Consider the following 20,092-nt stretch of genomic DNA (forward strand, 5'->3'; position numbering starts at 1 on the left):
GTACGTAAGCCCTTTATAAATCACAGATCACCTACAAGTGTGCGTACCTGAATCCCGCCCTGTACACGCCCACTTTTTACCATATTAATGAGCCGGCATGCAATCGTTTCCGTGTGGTGAATCACGGCGACAGGTCAGAAAAAAAGCAAAGAAACGTAACTTTTCAGAAACGGAGAAAGAGACACTTGTTGGGGAGGTGGAGGCCCGGAAAATAATTTAATTTAGTGGTCACAGCAGCGGGATCACAAATAAAAATGCGCAGTGCGAGTGGCAACACATTGCTGCTGCAGTCCACGGCGTCAGTGGGACGGAGTGGACGGTGGCGGAACTTAAGAAAAAGTGGTCTGATCTGAAGGTAAATGACAACTTTCTGCTCCTTTACCAACATGTATTTAATGTATTGATTGAGTATTTGAGGAAGTTTGATTTTGATGTGACTTTGACGGGGATTGAGTCTGAAAAGGAGGGAGACACAGACGCGACTGAGACCAGAGGGATAAGGGTGAACAGATTGTAAACTTTTATTGTATGTAAAACAAAACGTTAAATCTTGTCTGTCCTTCCAGAGTCTGCAGCGTTGGGCGTAGAGGAGGGTGAAGGTGAGGAGGGTGACGGTGAGGAGGGTGACGGTGAGGAGGGTGATGTGAGGCCCCCTTGCGGACCCCCCTTACGTCCACCGCAAGGGCCTGACGTGCACCTCCCAAAAATCCTAGACGCGCGTCGAGGCGACGCAGCACCAACGCAGCGGCATTGGCTGTGATGGGTCCGCTAACTACATCCACTGGAGACCGCTTTTCCAGTTTCCACTCATAAACACCGCCATTTAAACTTTTAATACTTTTATTGTTTGCACCTTGTTTTATTGTTTGCACCTTGTTTTATTGTTTGCACCTTGTTTTATTGTTTGCACCTTGTTTTATTGTTTGCATCTTGTTTTATTGTTTGCACCTTGTTTTATTGTTTGCACCTTGTTTTATTGTTTGCACCTTGTTTTATTGTTTGCACCTTGTTTTATTGTTTGCACCTTGTTTTATTGTTTGCACCTTGTTTTATTGTTTGCATCTTGTTTTATTGTTTGCACCTTGTCGCTTTTGCACAAAGAAATAAAACAAGTTCTGAAAAATTGTGGATGTTTAAAGCCGGAAGGTAAAAGATAGGCTATAACGAGGCTAACGACGATACACGTCACTAGAGTCTCAGTCAGTCAGTCAGTCTTTACAAAAGAACATCGCGCCCTCTACCGGTGTGGCATTGAATTGCATTTCGACACGTAAACCCCACGCAGAACCATCACGGTCTCCAAGCAACTGCGTGGCCATTGCGTGATCACTACGCGGAAGCATAACCGAGGCTTGAGCGTGCACGAGCGTGGCACTCATTATAGCGCATTTCCTCTGCGCTCTGGTGGTTTAAAAACGAGGATAAAGGGTAACAATTATATGATGGCTTAATGGCTGTATTTATATGTTGATGATATACAGTATGCGCCATAAATAAGATGACTATGTAGTTATTCCCGCTGTGTTCTGCAGTGATCTAATGCAGGGTATTTATTGTATCGTGTATTACATGCAGTCGGGCCGTCTCCTCCTGACAGCGCTGATTCAATATATCGAAATTATTTTTGATTTAAGATACAAGTTGGATTTTAAAAGAAGGTGTTTATGAAAAAAAATATCACTCAGTAAAAGCGTCAAAAATCATCATGATAACGTGGATCTAACGCATGATATGGAGTGAAATTAGTCATAAAAATGATATAGTTCTTCTCATATTTATTATACAATCTGACTTCCGTTCACCACAGCTCCATCTGTGTCGCTGATTCCCCTCCAGCAGATGAATAATCTTGCTTTTATAGGGTCTTATATAAGGGAAAGTGGGTACACATCCATATTTGTCATGAATCCTTGTCTCGCGTCACATGTTTGGATGAAAGGTTTTTTGTAGTCTGGGAGTGCTAATACTGATGTGCTCACTAAAACCTGTCTTAGTTGTTTAAAGGCCTGTTCTGCCTCTTGTGTCCAAATAATGTTATCTCTGGCTGCCATAGGCTGATTTAACTCTGAGTCCGTCTGACTTTGATTTAGTTAAGCCTCCAGCATCTTCCTCCTGCACAACCGGTTTGCATGCTCCGGTATCACACAGGGATTTGATCTTGTGATTGTTCACTTTTAATGTAACAAACTGTTTCTCTTCTAGGCCTAACAAATTCACCCAAGGAGGAGATCAGAGACAGAGGAGTAAAGTCGACGTCTGACTTTAATCTTGTAAGAGGAGCAGTTCCAATGCAACAACGTATGAGGATGCTAGAGGAAGCGCTCAAATCAGTGTGGTGACTTGTGACGACCCTCCCTGTTCTCTCTCCCTCTTCTGACATCAGCAGGGTCGTTAGCAGGATTGGCACCACCTGGGCTGTGAGAGTCTGGGTGCTTGTAACACTCTCCTGGAGCTCAGTAGCGGGCTGACTCTCCTCCCAGAGACACCTTGTTCAGCTTTTGTTTGGCATTTGGGTTTCTGTACCCCTTTATACAACATTACACACACACTTCTCCACTCATGCATTCACCTACACCACTGATCCCACTGACTACACACGCCATGATTAGTTTAGGTTACTTTTCCTTTAATAAATACTCAGTTAATTGTATCCTGTGTGCATCTCCTTCCTTTGTCATGGCCGTGCGGCCCGGTTTGTGACAGACTTGAGTCTTTTAAAGGTCCAGGAGATAACGCATCATTAACATTAATCTTCATGTAGAACAAGACATCATGTGCACAAGGCCCCTGATAACAATTAGTACACTTTAAAATATGGCTTTAGGGCTTTTAGGTAAAACTAACAAGACCCTTAAGGCCATAACCTAAACAAAGAAGACTAAAATCATGAGGTTAGACAGAATTCTTATAACAATTCTCTTATAGTAATCAAGTATTCTGCTGAGTGTTCATTTAGTTTCATCCATGACAGTATTTAAAAACGATAAAGTTTATTCCTCCAGTCTATTTTCAGGCCTGTTAACATGTTATAAATGCACTGAAACCAGCATCACTCTGTGTCCTAGTAGCCTGTTAGCATCACTGACATTACTGTATCTGTAAACACCACAATACTGTTTTAGGCTTTTAGTCTCTGTGAGGTCACAAGGCCCTGTGAGGTCACAAGGCCCTGCAGTCTCATGGCCTTTTATGGCGACTGGCAGGACGTTTACCTGCTCATTAAGATCAACTGGCACACGTCTTCAACTTACAAGGAAAGTGGGATTCATCGTTTTAAGAACACAGTTGTCACGGAGACCAAATTTAAGAAAAAACCTAGGATGTTATCGTGAATGAGACCCAATAATCATCTTATCTTGTAGACCGACTGGACAATCAAAGCATTTATTGGCAGAAATGGAATATAATAAGAATAAGTATGTTTTCTTTTGTGTATAAACTCTTTAAAATAAACAATCACATGATGAGGGTCCAGAGTCGAGGCTCTAAGGATGGAGGGTTTTGGAAGCACAGAAGACCTTGAGGCATTGTGATGAAAACATTTGACTTGACTTAAAAATTAACAGAAACAAAAGACAAACAGTGAAATAAAAATAGTACATTTTATATATATTTATATTAAGACGTGGGCCTGAAATAAAATGATGAAACACAAGCAATAAAGCCAACGACATGAGAAGGCACTAACAGTAGAAAGAGGGAGAGTAGCAGTAGAGTTTGAAACAGTGTGGTGTTGCCGACACTAGAGGGCAGCAGCGTCAAGGTTTCATTCATCACAGCAGCAACACAGAACAGAGAAAAGTACTGTAATATAAACTATGAGGTGATAACTACATGTTTAAAGTGGGAACATACCAGAACAACATAAAGATAATTTATAATATCATATATATTTTATTCATATTATCTTTTTTCACAGACAAACGATGTTGTCCAGCTAATATTTTCATCCCATGAGAAAACACTTCTAGCATTGTTTCAGTTACAATGACATATTTGTTGATATAGTTTGGTTTTGTCTCCAACCTTGGCCTGAATACAACCTGTTTCATAGACGACGAGTGTTTAGAGGCAGACGCACAGCTGTGTGGCTTCACCATGTCATCAACAGCCTGCTTCACTAGAACTGTGGATGGTGGATGGTACCAATGATGTTCTGGGTGGTTTTAATCCCCGATGTAGAGCGCTCCTGCCCTGGGCCGTGCACATCCCACAGCGGTTTGTAATGTTCCCATCAGGAGGATTTCTTGTGGCCCACAGGCCAGCAGCTTTACTCACAATCACTCTCATCAGGGTCTTTCTCACATGTGCTGTGGATACTCAAAGTGGCCGGTCCTCTGGAGGTGGGGCAGACCTGACAGCTGACTGTGCTGCTGCTTTTGTAGCCTCGGACATTCTGGACGGTCTGCCACATATCTTTAGTGTTTCTCTCTCTTAATGCCTCCACTTTGCCTCCGAGGTGCCAGCGTTCGGTCTTGCTCTGGCGATGCGGTGTGCTTCATTGTCAGCTGACCGGAGGAGGCTTCTGTTTGCAACAACAGATACTGTATCTGAAGAAGAAGATTCAACACAGACAGAATTCTGTGAGATGGAAGGTCTCAGTTTGATGAATCACACAATGAAAAAGAGAAGCTATTCTACTATGAATATGATAGATATAAAACTAAAGCTTCCAGCTGTGAATTCATCATTATATGATCTTTTACAGTGGTGTCACAGTGTGGATGTTTGACTCGATGCTGTTGTTGTTTCCACACAAAAAACTGCTGCTTTGAAACCTAAAAAAATGGAAACAGGCTTATCTGTCTGCTGCAGGGGCTGATGGGAGGTGTGAGGACCTGTTGGAAACCATGTGGCCCTCATCTGATGTCACAGCTGCTCTTTGTTTGGCCTCGGCTGCATCAGAGCGTCACTTCTCCCCAGGTTCACCAGAGGAAACATCACTGAAAAAAATGCTGTTCCTCTCGGCTGCTGCTCTGTGCTGTCTGTGTTCAGGTGAGTGTTTCCAGCCAATCAGGAGCCAACAAAGTCCACCTTTAACAAACAATGTCACACTCACCTTCATCCACCTGTCTGTTTCTCTAAAGTGCTGGTTGCCATGGCAGCAGAGCTGATTCAGGATGATTTAACATTGACCAGGAGAGTTGGTGGGAGCGTGTCCTTCAGCTGCCGAACTAACCAGTGTAGTGGTGTCATATTCTGGTTCCAGAAGAGAGACACAGAAACATTCAGAGGGATTCTGTATGTTCGGAAGAGTGATTATCAAGTTCTTAAACCTTACAATCATCCTCAGAAAGGTGATTTCTCAGCTGGGAGGACACAGAACAACTGTGAGTTGAAGATCCAGAATGTTAAACTCAGTCATTCAGCCTCCTACTACTGCTTGTGTCGTCCCCACAGTGAGAAATGTTCCCTGCAGTCTGAACAAAAACCAACAGATGAAAAGATGTTACACCGTGTATGTGACAGGAAGAGAGCAGTGAACCACAGCCCAGGTTCACATATTACACCAGGATATGAGCCACAGTCACAAACACACTGAAATGAGGGCTTATCATTTATTAGGGCCACGGGTCACGAGCACTGGCCCCTACAGCTATGAAATAGCTGATGGGATAGACTGGTTACCTGTCTGTCCCTACATGTCGGCCCTGTGATAGACTGGTTACCTGTCTGTCTCTACATGTCGGCCCTGTGATAGACTGGTTACCTGTCTGTCTCTAAATGTCAGCCCTGTGATAGACTGGTTACCTGTCTGTCTCTACATGTCAGCCCTGTGATAGACTGGTTACCTGTCTGTCTCTACCTGTCAGCCCTGTGATAGACTGGTTACCTGTCTGTCTCTACATGTCAGCCCTGTGATAGACTGGTTACCTGTCTGTCTCTAAATGTCAGCCCTGTGATAGACTGGTTACCTGTCTGTCTCTACCTATCAGCCCTGTGATAGACTGGTTACCTGTCTGTCTCTACATGTCAGCCCTGTGATAGACTGGTTACCTGTCTGTCTCTACATGTCAGCCCTGTGATAGACTGGTTACCTGTCTGTCTCTACATGTCAGCCCTGTGATAGACTGGTTACCTGTCTGTCTCTACATGTCGGCCCTGTGATAGACTGGTTACCTGTCTGTCTCTACATGTCAGCCCTGTGATAGACTGGTTACCTGTCTGTCTCTACATGTCAGCCCTGTGATAGACTGGTTACCTGTCTGTCTCTACATGTCATCCCTGTGATAGACTGGTTACCTGTCTGTCTCTACATGTCGGCCCTGTGATAGACTGGTTACCTGTCTGTCTCTACATGTCAGCCCTGTGATAGACTTACCTGTCTGTCTCTACATGTCAGCCCTGTGATCGACTGGTTACCTGTCTGTCTCTACATGTCAGCCCTGTGATAGACTGGTTCCCTGTCTGTCTCTACGTGTCAGCCCTGTGATAGACTGGTTACCTGTCTGTCTCTACATGTCGGCCCGGTAAAAGACTGGTTACCTGGCTGTCTCTACATGTCAGCCCTGTGATAGACTGGTTACCTGTCTGTCTCTACATGTCAGCCCTGTGATAGACTTACATGTCTGTCTCTACATGTCAGCCCTGTGATAGACTGGTTACCTGTCTGTCTCTACATGTCAGCCCTGTGATAGACTTACCGGTCTGTCTCTACATGTCAGCCCTGTGATAGACTGGTTACCTGTCTGTCTCTACATGTCGGCCCTGTGATAGACTTGTTACCTGTCTGTCTCTACATGTCAGCCCTGTGATAGACTTACCTGTCTGTCTCTACATGTCAGCCCTGTGATAGACTGGCTACCTGTCTGTCTCTACATGTCGGCCCTGTGATAGACTGGTTACCTGTCTGTCTCTACATGTCAGCCCTGTGATAGACTTACCTGTCTGTCTCTACATGTCAGCCCTGTGATAGACTGGTTACCTGTCTGTCTCTACATGTCAGCCCTGTGATAGACTTACCTGTCTGTCTCTACATGTCAGCCCTGTGATAGACTGGTTACCTGTCTGTCTCTACATGTCGGCCCTGTGATAGACTGGTTACCTGTCTGTCTCTACATGTCAGCCCTGTGATAGACTTACCTGTCTGTCTCTACATGTCAGCCCTGTGATAGACTGGTTACCTGTCTGTCTCTACATGTCAGCCCTGTGATAGACTGGTTACCTGTCTGTCTCTACGTGTCAGCCCTGTGATAGACTGGTTACCTGTCTGTCCCTACATGTCGGCCCTGTGATAGACTGGTTACCTGTCTGTCTCTACATGTCAGCCCTGTGATAGACTGGTTACCTGTCTGTCTCTACATGTCGGCCCTGTGATAGACTGGTTACCTGTCTGTCTCTAAATGTCAGCCCTGTGATAGACTGGTTACCTGTCTGTCTCTACATGTCAGCCCTGTGATAGACTGGTTACCTGTCTGTCTCTACCTGTCAGCCCTGTGATAGACTGGTTACCTGTCTGTCTCTACATGTCAGCCCTGTGATAGACTGGTTACCTGTCTGTCTCTAAATGTCAGCCCTGTGATAGACTGGTTACCTGTCTGTCTCTACCTGTCAGCCCTGTGATAGACTGGTTACCTGTCTGTCTCTACATGTCAGCCCTGTGATAGACTGGTTACCTGTCTGTCTCTACATGTCAGCCCTGTGATAAACTGGTTACCTGTCTGTCTCTACATGTCAGCCCTGTGATAGACTGGTTACCTGTCTGTCTCTACATGTCAGCCCTGTGATAGACTGGTTACCTGTCTGTCTCTACATGTCGGCCCTGTGATAGACTGGTTACCTGTCTGTCTCTACATGTCGGCCCTGTGATAGACTGGTTACCTGTCTGTCTCTACATGTCAGCCCTGTGATAGACTTACCTGTCTGTCTCTACATGTCAGCCCTGTGATCGACTGGTTACCTGTCTGTCTCTACATGTCAGCCCTGTGATAGACTGGTTCCCTGTCTGTCTCTACGTGTCAGCCCTGTGATAGACTGGTTACCTGTCTGTCTCTACATGTCGGCCCGGTAATAGACTGGTTACCTGGCTGTCTCTACATGTCAGCCCTGTGATAGACTGGTTACCTGTCTGTCTCTACATGTCAGCCCTGTGATAGACTTACATGTCTGTCTCTACATGTCAGCCCTGTGATAGACTGGTTACCTGTCTGTCTCTACATGTCAGCCCTGTGATAGACTTACCGGTCTGTCTCTACATGTCAGCCCTGTGATAGACTGGTTACCTGTCTGTCTCTACATGTCGGCCCTGTGATAGACTTGTTACCTGTCTGTCTCTACATGTCAGCCCTGTGATAGACTTACCTGTCTGTCTCTACATGTCAGCCCTGTGATAGACTGGCTACCTGTCTGTCTCTACATGTCGGCCCTGTGATAGACTGGTTACCTGTCTGTCTCTACATGTCAGCCCTGTGATAGACTTACCTGTCTGTCTCTACATGTCAGCCCTGTGATAGACTGGTTACCTGTCTGTCTCTACATGTCAGCCCTGTGATAGACTTACCTGTCTGTCTCTACATGTCAGCCCTGTGATAGACTGGTTACCTGTCTGTCTCTACATGTCGGCCCTGTGATAGACTGGTTACCTGTCTGTCTCTACATGTCAGCCCTGTGATAGACTTACCTGTCTGTCTCTACATGTCAGCCCTGTGATAGACTGGTTACCTGTCTGTCTCTACATGTCAGCCCTGTGATAGACTGGTTACCTGTCTGTCTCTACGTGTCAGCCCTGTGATAGACTGGTTACCTGTCTGTCCCTACATGTCGGCCCTGTGATAGACTGGTTACCTGTCTGTCTCTACATGTCAGCCCTGTGATAGACTGGTTACCTGTCTGTCTCTACATGTCGGCCCTGTGATAGACTGGTTACCTGTCTGTCTCTAAATGTCAGCCCTGTGATAGACTGGTTACCTGTCTGTCTCTACATGTCAGCCCTGTGATAGACTGGTTACCTGTCTGTCTCTACCTGTCAGCCCTGTGATAGACTGGTTACCTGTCTGTCTCTACATGTCAGCCCTGTGATAGACTGGTTACCTGTCTGTCTCTAAATGTCAGCCCTGTGATAGACTGGTTACCTGTCTGTCTCTACCTGTCAGCCCTGTGATAGACTGGTTACCTGTCTGTCTCTACATGTCAGCCCTGTGATAGACTGGTTACCTGTCTGTCTCTACATGTCAGCCCTGTGATAAACTGGTTACCTGTCTGTCTCTACATGTCAGCCCTGTGATAGACTGGTTACCTGTCTGTCTCTACATGTCAGCCCTGTGATAGACTGGTTACCTGTCTGTCTCTACATGTCGGCCCTGTGATAGACTGGTTACCTGTCTGTCTCTACATGTCGGCGCTGTGATAGACTGGTTACCTGTCTGTCTCTACATGTCAGCCCTGTGATAGACTGGTTATCTGTCTGTCTCTACATGTCAGCCCTGTGATAGACTGGTTACCTGTCTGTCTCTACATGTCTCCCTGTGATAGACTGGTTACGTGTCTGTCTCTACATGTCTCCCTGTGATAGACTGGTTACCTGTCTGTCTCTACATGTCAGCCCTGTGATAGACTGGTTACCTGTCTGTCTCTACATGTCAGCCCTGTGATAGACTGGTTACCTGTCTGTCTCTACATGTCGGCCCTGTGATAGACTGGTTACCTGTCTGTCTCTACATGTCAGCCCTGTGAAACCTGGTTACCTGTCTGTCTCTACATGTCAGCCCTGTGATAGACTGGTTACCTGTCTGTCTCTACATGTCAGCCCTGTGATAGACTGGTTCCCTGTCTGTCTCTACGTGTCAGCCCTGTGATAGACTGGTTACCTGTCTGTCTCTACATGTCGGCCCGGTAATAGACTGGTTACCTGGCTGTCTCTACATGTCAGCCCTGTGATAGACTGGTTACCTGTCTGTCTCTACATGTCAGCCCTGTGATAGACTTACCTGTCTGTCTCTACATGTCAGCCCTGTGATAGACTGGTTACCTGTCTGTCTCTACATGTCAGCCCTGTGATAGACTTACCGGTCTGTCTCTACATGTCAGCCCTGTGATAGACTGGTTACCTGTCTGTCTCTACATGTCGGCCCTGTGATAGACTTGTTACCTGTCTGTCTCTACATGTCAGCCCTGTGATAGACTTACCTGTCTGTCTCTACATGTCAGCCCTGTGATAGACTGGCTACCTGTCTGTCTCTACATGTCGGCCCTGTGATAGACTGGTTACCTGTCTGTCTCTACATGTCAGCCCTGTGATAGACTTACCTGTCTGTCTCTACATGTCAGCCCTGTGATAGACTGGTTACCTGTCTGTCTCTACATGTCGGCCCTGTGATAGACTGGTTACCTGTCTGTCTCTACATGTCAGCCCTGTGATAGACTTACCTGTCTGTCTCTACATGTCAGCCCTGTGATAGACTGGTTACCTGTCTGTCTCTACATGTCAGCCCTGTGATAGACTGGTTACCTGTCTGTCTCTACGTGTCAGCCCTGTGATAGACTGGTTACCTGTCTGTCCCTACATGTCGGCCCTGTGATAGACTGGTTACCTGTCTGTCTCTACATGTCAGCCCTGTGATAGACTGGTTACCTGTCTGTCTCTACATGTCGGCCCTGTGATAGACTGGTTACCTGTCTGTCTCTAAATGTCAGCCCTGTGATAGACTGGTTACCTGTCTGTCTCTACATGTCAGCCCTGTGATAGACTGGTTACCTGTCTGTCTCTACCTGTCAGCCCTGTGATAGACTGGTTACCTGTCTGTCTCTACATGTCAGCCCTGTGATAGACTGGTTACCTGTCTGTCTCTAAATGTCAGCCCTGTGATAGACTGGTTACCTGTCTGTCTCTACCTGTCAGCCCTGTGATAGACTGGTTACCTGTCTGTCTCTACATGTCAGCCCTGTGATAGACTGGTTACCTGTCTGTCTCTACATGTCAGCCCTGTGATAAACTGGTTACCTGTCTGTCTCTACATGTCAGCCCTGTGATAGACTGGTTACCTGTCTGTCTCTACATGTCAGCCCTGTGATAGACTGGTTACCTGTCTGTCTCTACATGTCGGCCCTGTGATAGACTGGTTACCTGTCTGTCTCTACATGTCGGCCCTGTGATAGACTGGTTACCTGTCTGTCTCTACATGTCAGCCCTGTGATAGACTGGTTATCTGTCTGTCTCTACATGTCAGCCCTGTGATAGACTGGTTACCTGTCTGTCTCTACATGTCTCCCTGTGATAGACTGGTTACGTGTCTGTCTCTACATGTCTCCCTGTGATAGACTGGTTACCTGTCTGTCTCTACATGTCAGCCCTGTGATAGACTGGTTACCTGTCTGTCTCTACATGTCAGCCCTGTGATAGACTGGTTACCTGTCTGTCTCTACATGTCGGCCCTGTGATAGACTGGTTACCTGTCTGTCTCTACATGTCAGCCCTGTGAAGACTGGTTACCTGTCTGTCTCTACATGTCTCCCTGTGATAGACTGGTTACCTGTCTGTCTCTACATGTCAGCCCTGTGATAGACTGGTTATCTGTCTGTCTCTACATGTCAGCCCTGTGATAGACTGGTTACCTGTCTGTCTCTACATGTCTCCCTGTGATAGACTGGTTACGTGTCTGTCTCTACATGTCTCCCTGTGATAGACTGGTTACCTGTCTGTCTCTACATGTCAGCCCTGTGATAGACTGGTTACCTGTCTGTCTCTACATGTCAGCCCTGTGATAGACTGGTTACCTGTCTGTCTCTACATGTCGGCCCTGTGATAGACTGGTTACCTGTCTGTCTCTACATGTCAGCCCTGTGAAGACTGGTTACCTGTCTGTCTCTACATGTCGGCCCTGTGATAGACTGGTTACCTGTCTGTCTCTACATGTCAGCCCTGTGATAGACTTACCTGTCTGTCTCTACATGTCAGCCCTGTGATAGACTGGTTACCTGTCTGTCTCTACATGTCGGCCCTGTGATAGACTGGTTACCTGTCTGTCTCTACATGTCAGCCCTGTGATAGACTTACCTGTCTGTCTCTACATGTCAGCCCTGTGATAGACTGGTTACCTGTCTGTCTCTACATGTCAGCCCTGTGATAGACTGGTTACCTGTCTGTCTCTACGTGTCAGCCCTGTGATAGACTGGTTACCTGTCTGTCCCTACATGTCGGCCCTGTGATAGACTGGTTACCTGTCTGTCTCTACATGTCAGCCCTGTGATAGACTGGTTACCTGTCTGTCTCTACATGTCGGCCCTGTGATAGACTGGTTACCTGTCTGTCTCTAAATGTCAGCCCTGTGATAGACTGGTTACCTGTCTGTCTCTACATGTCAGCCCTGTGATAGACTGGTTACCTGTCTGTCTCTACCTGTCAGCCCTGTGATAGACTGGTTACCTGTCTGTCTCTACATGTCAGCCCTGTGATAGACTGGTTACCTGTCTGTCTCTAAATGTCAGCCCTGTGATAGACTGGTTACCTGTCTGTCTCTACCTGTCAGCCCTGTGATAGACTGGTTACCTGTCTGTCTCTACATGTCAGCCCTGTGATAGACTGGTTACCTGTCTGTCTCTACATGTCAGCCCTGTGATAAACTGGTTACCTGTCTGTCTCTACATGTCAGCCCTGTGATAGACTGGTTACCTGTCTGTCTCTACATGTCAGCCCTGTGATAGACTGGTTACCTGTCTGTCTCTACATGTCGGCCCTGTGATAGACTGGTTACCTGTCTGTCTCTACATGTCGGCCCTGTGATAGACTGGTTACCTGTCTGTCTCTACATGTCAGCCCTGTGATAGACTGGTTATCTGTCTGTCTCTACATGTCAGCCCTGTGATAGACTGGTTACCTGTCTGTCTCTACATGTCTCCCTGTGATAGACTGGTTACGTGTCTGTCTCTACATGTCTCCCTGTGATAGACTGGTTACCTGTCTGTCTCTACATGTCAGCCCTGTGATAGACTGGTTACCTGTCTGTCTCTACATGTCAGCCCTGTGATAGACTGGTTACCTGTCTGTCTCTACATGTCGGCCCTGTGATAGACTGGTTACCTGTCTGTCTCTACATGTCAGCCCTGTGAAGACTGGTTACCTGTCTGTCTCTACATGTCTCCCTGTGATAGACTGGTTACCTGTCTGTCTCTACATGTCAGCCCTGTGATAGACTGGTTATCTGTCTGTCTCTACATGTCAGCCCTGTGATAGACTGGTTACCTGTCTGTCTCTACATGTCTCCCTGTGATAGACTGGTTACGTGTCTGTCTCTACATGTCTCCCTGTGATAGACTGGTTACCTGTCTGTCTCTACATGTCAGCCCTGTGATAGACTGGTTACCTGTCTGTCTCTACATGTCAGCCCTGTGATAGACTGGTTACCTGTCTGTCTCTACATGTCGGCCCTGTGATAGACTGGTTACCTGTCTGTCTCTACATGTCAGCCCTGTGAAGACTGGTTACCTGTCTGTCTCTACATGTCTCCCTGTGATAGACTGGTTACCTGTCTGTCTCTACTTGTCAGCCCTGTGATAGACTGGTTACCTGTCTGTCTCTACATGTCGGCCCTGTGATAGACTGGTTACCTGTCTGTCTCTACATGTCAGCCCTGTAATAGACTGGTTACGTGTCTGTCTCTACATGTCAGCCCTGTGATAGACTGGTTACCTGTCTGTCTCTACATGTCAGCCCTGTAATAGACTGGTTACCTGTCTGTCTCTACATGTCAGCCCTGTGATAGACTGGTGACCTGTCTGTCTCTACATGTCAGCCCTTTGATAGACTGGTTACCTGTCTGTCTCTACATGTCTCCCTGTGATAGACTGGTTACCTGTCTCTCTCTACATGTCAGCCCTGTGATAGACTGGTTACCTGTATGTCTCTACCTGTCAGCCCTGTGATAGACTGGTAACCTGTCTGTCTCTACATGTCAGCCCTGTGATAGACTGGTTACCTGTCTGTCTCTACATGTCAGCCCTGTGATAGACTGGTTACCTGTCTGTCTCTACATGTCAGCCCTGTGATAGACTGGTTACCTGTCTGTCTCTACATGTCGGCCCTGTGATAGACTGGTTACCTGTCTGTCTCTACATGTCAGCCCTGTGATAGACTGGTTACCTGTCTGTCTCTACATGTCAGCCCTGTGATAGACTGGTTACCTGTCTGTCTCTACATGTCAGCCCTGTGATAGACTGGTTACCTGTCTGTCTCTACATGTCGGCCCTGTGATAGACTGGTTACCTGTTTGTCTCTACATGTCGGCCCTGTTATAGACTGGTTACCTGTCTGTCTCTACATGTCAGCCCTGTGATAGACTGGTTACCTGTCACCTCTACCTGTCATCCCTGTGATAGACTGGTTACCTGTCTGTCTCTACATGTCGGCCCTGTGATAGACTGGTTACCTGTCTGTCTCTACATGTCAGCCCTGTGATAGACTTACCTGTCTGTCTCTACATGTCAGCCCTGTGATCGACTGGTTACCTGTCTGTCTCTACATGTCAGCCCTGTGATAGACTGGTTCCCTGTCTGTCTCTACGTGTCAGCCCTGTGATAGACTGGTTACCTGTCTGTCTCTACATGTCGGCCCGGTAATAGACTGGTTACCTGGCTGTCTCTACATGTCAGCCCTGTGATAGACTGGTTACCTGTCTGTCTCTACATGTCAGCCCTGTGATAGACTTACCTGTCTGTCTCTACATGTCAGCCCTGTGATAGACTGGTTACCTGTCTGTCTCTACATGTCAGCCCTGTGATAGACTTACCGGTCTGTCTCTACATGTCAGCCCTGTGATAGACTGGTTACCTGTCTGTCTCTACATGTCGGCCCTGTGATAGACTTGTTACCTGTCTGTCTCTACATGTCAGCCCTGTGATAGACTTACCTGTCTGTCTCTACATGTCAGCCCTGTGATAGACTGGTTACCTGTCTGTCTCTACATGTCGGCCCTGTGATAGACTGGTTACCTGTCTGTCTCTACATGTCAGCCCTGTGATAGACTTACCTGTCTGTCTCTACATGTCAGCCCTGTGATAGACTGGTTACCTGTCTGTCTCTACATGTCAGCCCTGTGATAGACTGGTTACCTGTCTGTCTCTACGTGTCAGCCCTGTGATAGACTGGTTACCTGTCTGTCCCTACATGTCGGCCCTGTGATAGACTGGTTACCTGTCTGTCTCTACATGTCAGCCCTGTGATAGACTGGTTACCTGTCTGTCTCTACATGTCGGCCCTGTGATAGACTGGTTACCTGTCTGTCTCTAAATGTCAGCCCTGTGATAGACTGGTTACCTGTCTGTCTCTACATGTCAGCCCTGTGATCGACTGGTTACCTGTCTGTCTCTACATGTCAGCCCTGTGATAGACTGGTTACCTGTCACCTCTACCTGTCATCCCTGTGATAGACTGGTTACCTGTCTGTCTCTACATGTCGGCCCTGTGATAGACTGGTTACCTGTCTGTCTCTACATGTCAGCCCTGTGATAGACTTACCTGTCTGTCTCTACATGTCAGCCCTGTGATCGACTGGTTACCTGTCTGTCTCTACATGTCAGCCCTGTGATAGACTGGTTCCCTGTCTGTCTCTACGTGTCAGCCCTGTGATAGACTGGTTACCTGTCTGTCTCTACATGTCGGCCCGGTAATAGACTGGTTACCTGGCTGTCTCTACATGTCAGCCCTGTGATAGACTGGTTACCTGTCTGTCTCTACATGTCAGCCCTGTGATAGACTTACCTGTCTGTCTCTACATGTCAGCCCTGTGATAGACTGGTTACCTGTCTGTCTCTACATGTCAGCCCTGTGATAGACTTACCGGTCTGTCTCTACATGTCAGCCCTGTGATAGACTGGTTACCTGTCTGTCTCTACATGTCGGCCCTGTGATAGACTTGTTACCTGTCTGTCTCTACATGTCAGCCCTGTGATAGACTTACCTGTCTGTCTCTACATGTCAGCCCTGTGATAGACTGGCTACCTGTCTGTCTCTACATGTCGGCCCTGTGATAGACTGGTTACCTGTCTGTTTCTACATGTCAGCCCTGTGATAGACTTACCTGTCTGTCTCTACATGTCAGCCCTGTGATAGACTGGTTACCTGTCTGTCTCTACATGTCAGCCCTGTGATAGACTTACCTGTCTGTCTCTACATGTCAGCCCTGTGATAGACTGGTTACCTGTCTGTCTCTACATGTCGGCCCTGTGATAGACTGGTTACCTGTCTGTCTCTACATGTCAGCCCTGTGATAGACTTACCTGTCTGTCTCTACATGTCAGCCCTGTGATAGACTGGTTACCTGTCTGTCTCTACATGTCAGCCCTGTGATAGACTGGTTACCTGTCTGTCTCTACGTGTCAGCCCTGTGATAGACTGGTTACCTGTCTGTCCCTACATGTCGGCCCTGTGATAGACTGGTTACCTGTCTGTCTCTACATGTCAGCCCTGTGATAGACTGGTTACCTGTCTGTCTCTACATGTCGGCCCTGTGATAGACTGGTTACCTGTCTGTCTCTAAATGTCAGCCCTGTGATAGACTGGTTACCTGTCTGTCTCTACATGTCAGCCCTGTGATAGACTGGTTACCTGTCTGTCTCTACCTGTCAGCCCTGTGATAGACTGGTTACCTGTCTGTCTCTAAATGTCAGCCCTGTGATAGACTTACCTGTCTGTCTCTACATGTCAGCCCTGTGATAGACTGGTTACCTGTCTGTCTCAACATGTCAGCCCTGTGATAGACTGGTTACCTGTCTGTCTCTACATGTCGGCCCTGTGATAGACTGGTAACCTCTCTGTCTCTACATGTCAGCCCTGTGATAGACTTACCTGTCTGTCTCTACATGTCAGCCCTGTGATAGAATGGTTACCTGTCTGTCTCTACATGTCAGCCCTGTGATAGACTTACCTGTCTGTCTCTACATGTCAGCCCTATGATAGACTGGTTACCTGTCTGTCTCTACATGTCGGCCCTGTGATAGACTGGTTACCTGTCTGTCTCTACATGTCAGCCCTGTAATAGACTTACCTGTCTGTCTCTACATTTCAGCCCTGTGTTAGACTGGTTACCTGTCTGTCTCTACGTGTCAGCCCTGTGATAGACTGGTTACCTGTCTGTCTCTACATGTCGGCCCGGTAATAGACTGGTTACCTGGCTGTCTCTACATGTCAGCCCTGTGATAGACTGGTTACCTGTCTGTCTCTACATGTCAGCCCTGTGATAGACTTACCTGTCTGTCTCTACATGTCAGCCCTGTGATAGACTGGTTACCTGTCTGTCTCTACATGTCAGCCCTGTGATAGACTTACCGGTCTGTCTCTACATGTCAGCCCTGTGATAGACTGGTTACCTGTCTGTCTCTACATGTCGGCCCTGTGATAGACTTGTTACCTGTCTGTCTCTACATGTCAGCCCTGTGATAGACTTACCTGTCTGTCTCTACATGTCAGCCCTGTGATAGACTGGTTACCTGTCTGTCTCTACATGTCGGCCCTGTGATAGACTGGTTACCTGTCTGTCTCTACATGTCAGCCCTGTGATAGACTTACCTGTCTGTCTCTACATGTCAGCCCTGTGATAGACTGGTTACCTGTCTGTCTCTACATGTCAGCCCTGTGATAGACTGGTTACCTGTCTGTCTCTACGTGTCAGCCCTGTGATAGACTGGTTACCTGTCTGTCCCTACATGTCGGCCCTGTGATAGACTGGTTACCTGTCTGTCTCTACATGTCAGCCCTGTGATAGACTGGTTACCTGTCTGTCTCTACATGTCGGCCCTGTGATAGACTGGTTACCTGTCTGTCTCTAAATGTCAGCCCTGTGATAGACTGGTTACCTGTCTGTCTCTACATGTCAGCCCTGTGATCGACTGGTTACCTGTCTGTCTCTACATGTCAGCCCTGTGATAGACTGGTTACCTGTCACCTCTACCTGTCATCCCTGTGATAGACTGGTTACCTGTCTGTCTCTACATGTCGGCCCTGTGATAGACTGGTTACCTGTCTGTCTCTACATGTCAGCCCTGTGATAGACTTACCTGTCTGTCTCTACATGTCAGCCCTGTGATCGACTGGTTACCTGTCTGTCTCTACATGTCAGCCCTGTGATAGACTGGTTCCCTGTCTGTCTCTACGTGTCAGCCCTGTGATAGACTGGTTACCTGTCTGTCTCTACATGTCGGCCCGGTAATAGACTGGTTACCTGGCTGTCTCTACATGTCAGCCCTGTGATAGACTGGTTACCTGTCTGTCTCTACATGTCAGCCCTGTGATAGACTTACCTGTCTGTCTCTACATGTCAGCCCTGTGATAGACTGGTTACCTGTCTGTCTCTACATGTCAGCCCTGTGATAGACTTACCGGTCTGTCTCTACATGTCAGCCCTGTGATAGACTGGTTACCTGTCTGTCTCTACATGTCGGCCCTGTGATAGACTTGTTACCTGTCTGTCTCTACATGTCAGCCCTGTGATAGACTTACCTGTCTGTCTCTACATGTCAGCCCTGTGATAGACTGGCTACCTGTCTGTCTCTACATGTCGGCCCTGTGATAGACTGGTTACCTGTCTGTTTCTACATGTCAGCCCTGTGATAGACTTACCTGTCTGTCTCTACATGTCAGCCCTGTGATAGACTGGTTACCTGTCTGTCTCTACATGTCAGCCCTGTGATAGACTTACCTGTCTGTCTCTACATGTCAGCCCTGTGATAGACTGGTTACCTGTCTGTCTCTACATGTCGGCCCTGTGATAGACTGGTTACCTGTCTGTCTCTACATGTCAGCCCTGTGATAGACTTACCTGTCTGTCTCTACATGTCAGCCCTGTGATAGACTGGTTACCTGTCTGTCTCTACATGTCAGCCCTGTGATAGACTGGTTACCTGTCTGTCTCTACGTGTCAGCCCTGTGATAGACTGGTTACCTGTCTGTCCCTACATGTCGGCCCTGTGATAGACTGGTTACCTGTCTGTCTCTACATGTCAGCCCTGTGATAGACTGGTTACCTGTCTGTCTCTACATGTCGGCCCTGTGATAGACTGGTTACCTGTCTGTCTCTAAATGTCAGCCCTGTGATAGACTGGTTACCTGTCTGTCTCTACATGTCAGCCCTGTGATAGACTGGTTACCTGTCTGTCTCTACCTGTCAGCCCTGTGATAGACTGGTTACCTGTCTGTCTCTAAATGTCAGCCCTGTGATAGACTTACCTGTCTGTCTCTACATGTCAGCCCTGTGATAGACTGGTTACCTGTCTGTCTCAACATGTCAGCCCTGTGATAGACTGGTTACCTGTCTGTCTCTACATGTCGGCCCTGTGATAGACTGGTAACCTCTCTGTCTCTACATGTCAGCCCTGTGATAGACTTACCTGTCTGTCTCTACATGTCAGCCCTGTGATAGAATGGTTACCTGTCTGTCTCTACATGTCAGCCCTGTGATAGACTTACCTGTCTGTCTCTACATGTCAGCCCTATGATAGACTGGTTACCTGTCTGTCTCTACATGTCGGCCCTGTGATAGACTGGTTACCTGTCTGTCTCTACATGTCAGCCCTGTAATAGACTTACCTGTCTGTCTCTACATTTCAGCCCTGTGTTAGACTGGTTACCTGTCTGATCTATACATGTCGGCCCTGTGATAGACTGGTTACCTGTCTGTCCCTACATGTCAGCCCTGTGATAGACTGGTTACCTGTCTGTCTCTACATGTCAGCCCTGTGATAGACTCGTTACCTGTCTGTCTCTACGTGTCAGCCCTGTGATAGACTGGTTACCTGTCTGTCCCTACATGTCGGCCCTGTGATAGACTGGTTACCTGTCTGTCTCTACATGTCAGCCCTGTGATAGACTGGTTACCTGTCTCTCTCTACATGTCGGCCCCGTGATAGACTGGTTACCTGTCTGTCTCTACATGTCGGCCCTGTGATAGACTGGTTACCTGTCTGTCTCTACATGTCAGCCCTGTGATAGACTTACCTGTCTGTCCCTACATGTCAGCCCTGTGATAGACTGGTTACCTGTCTGTCTCTACATGTCAGCCCTGTGATAGACTCGTTACCTGTCTGTCTCTACGTGTCAGCCCTGTGATAGACTGGTTACCTGTCTGTCCCTACATGTCGGCCCTGTGATAGACTGGTTACCTGTCTG

This window comes from Eutrigla gurnardus (genome assembly GCF_963514095.1).
Source record: "Eutrigla gurnardus genome assembly, chromosome: 4".
NCBI lineage: Eukaryota > Metazoa > Chordata > Actinopteri > Perciformes > Triglidae > Eutrigla > Eutrigla gurnardus.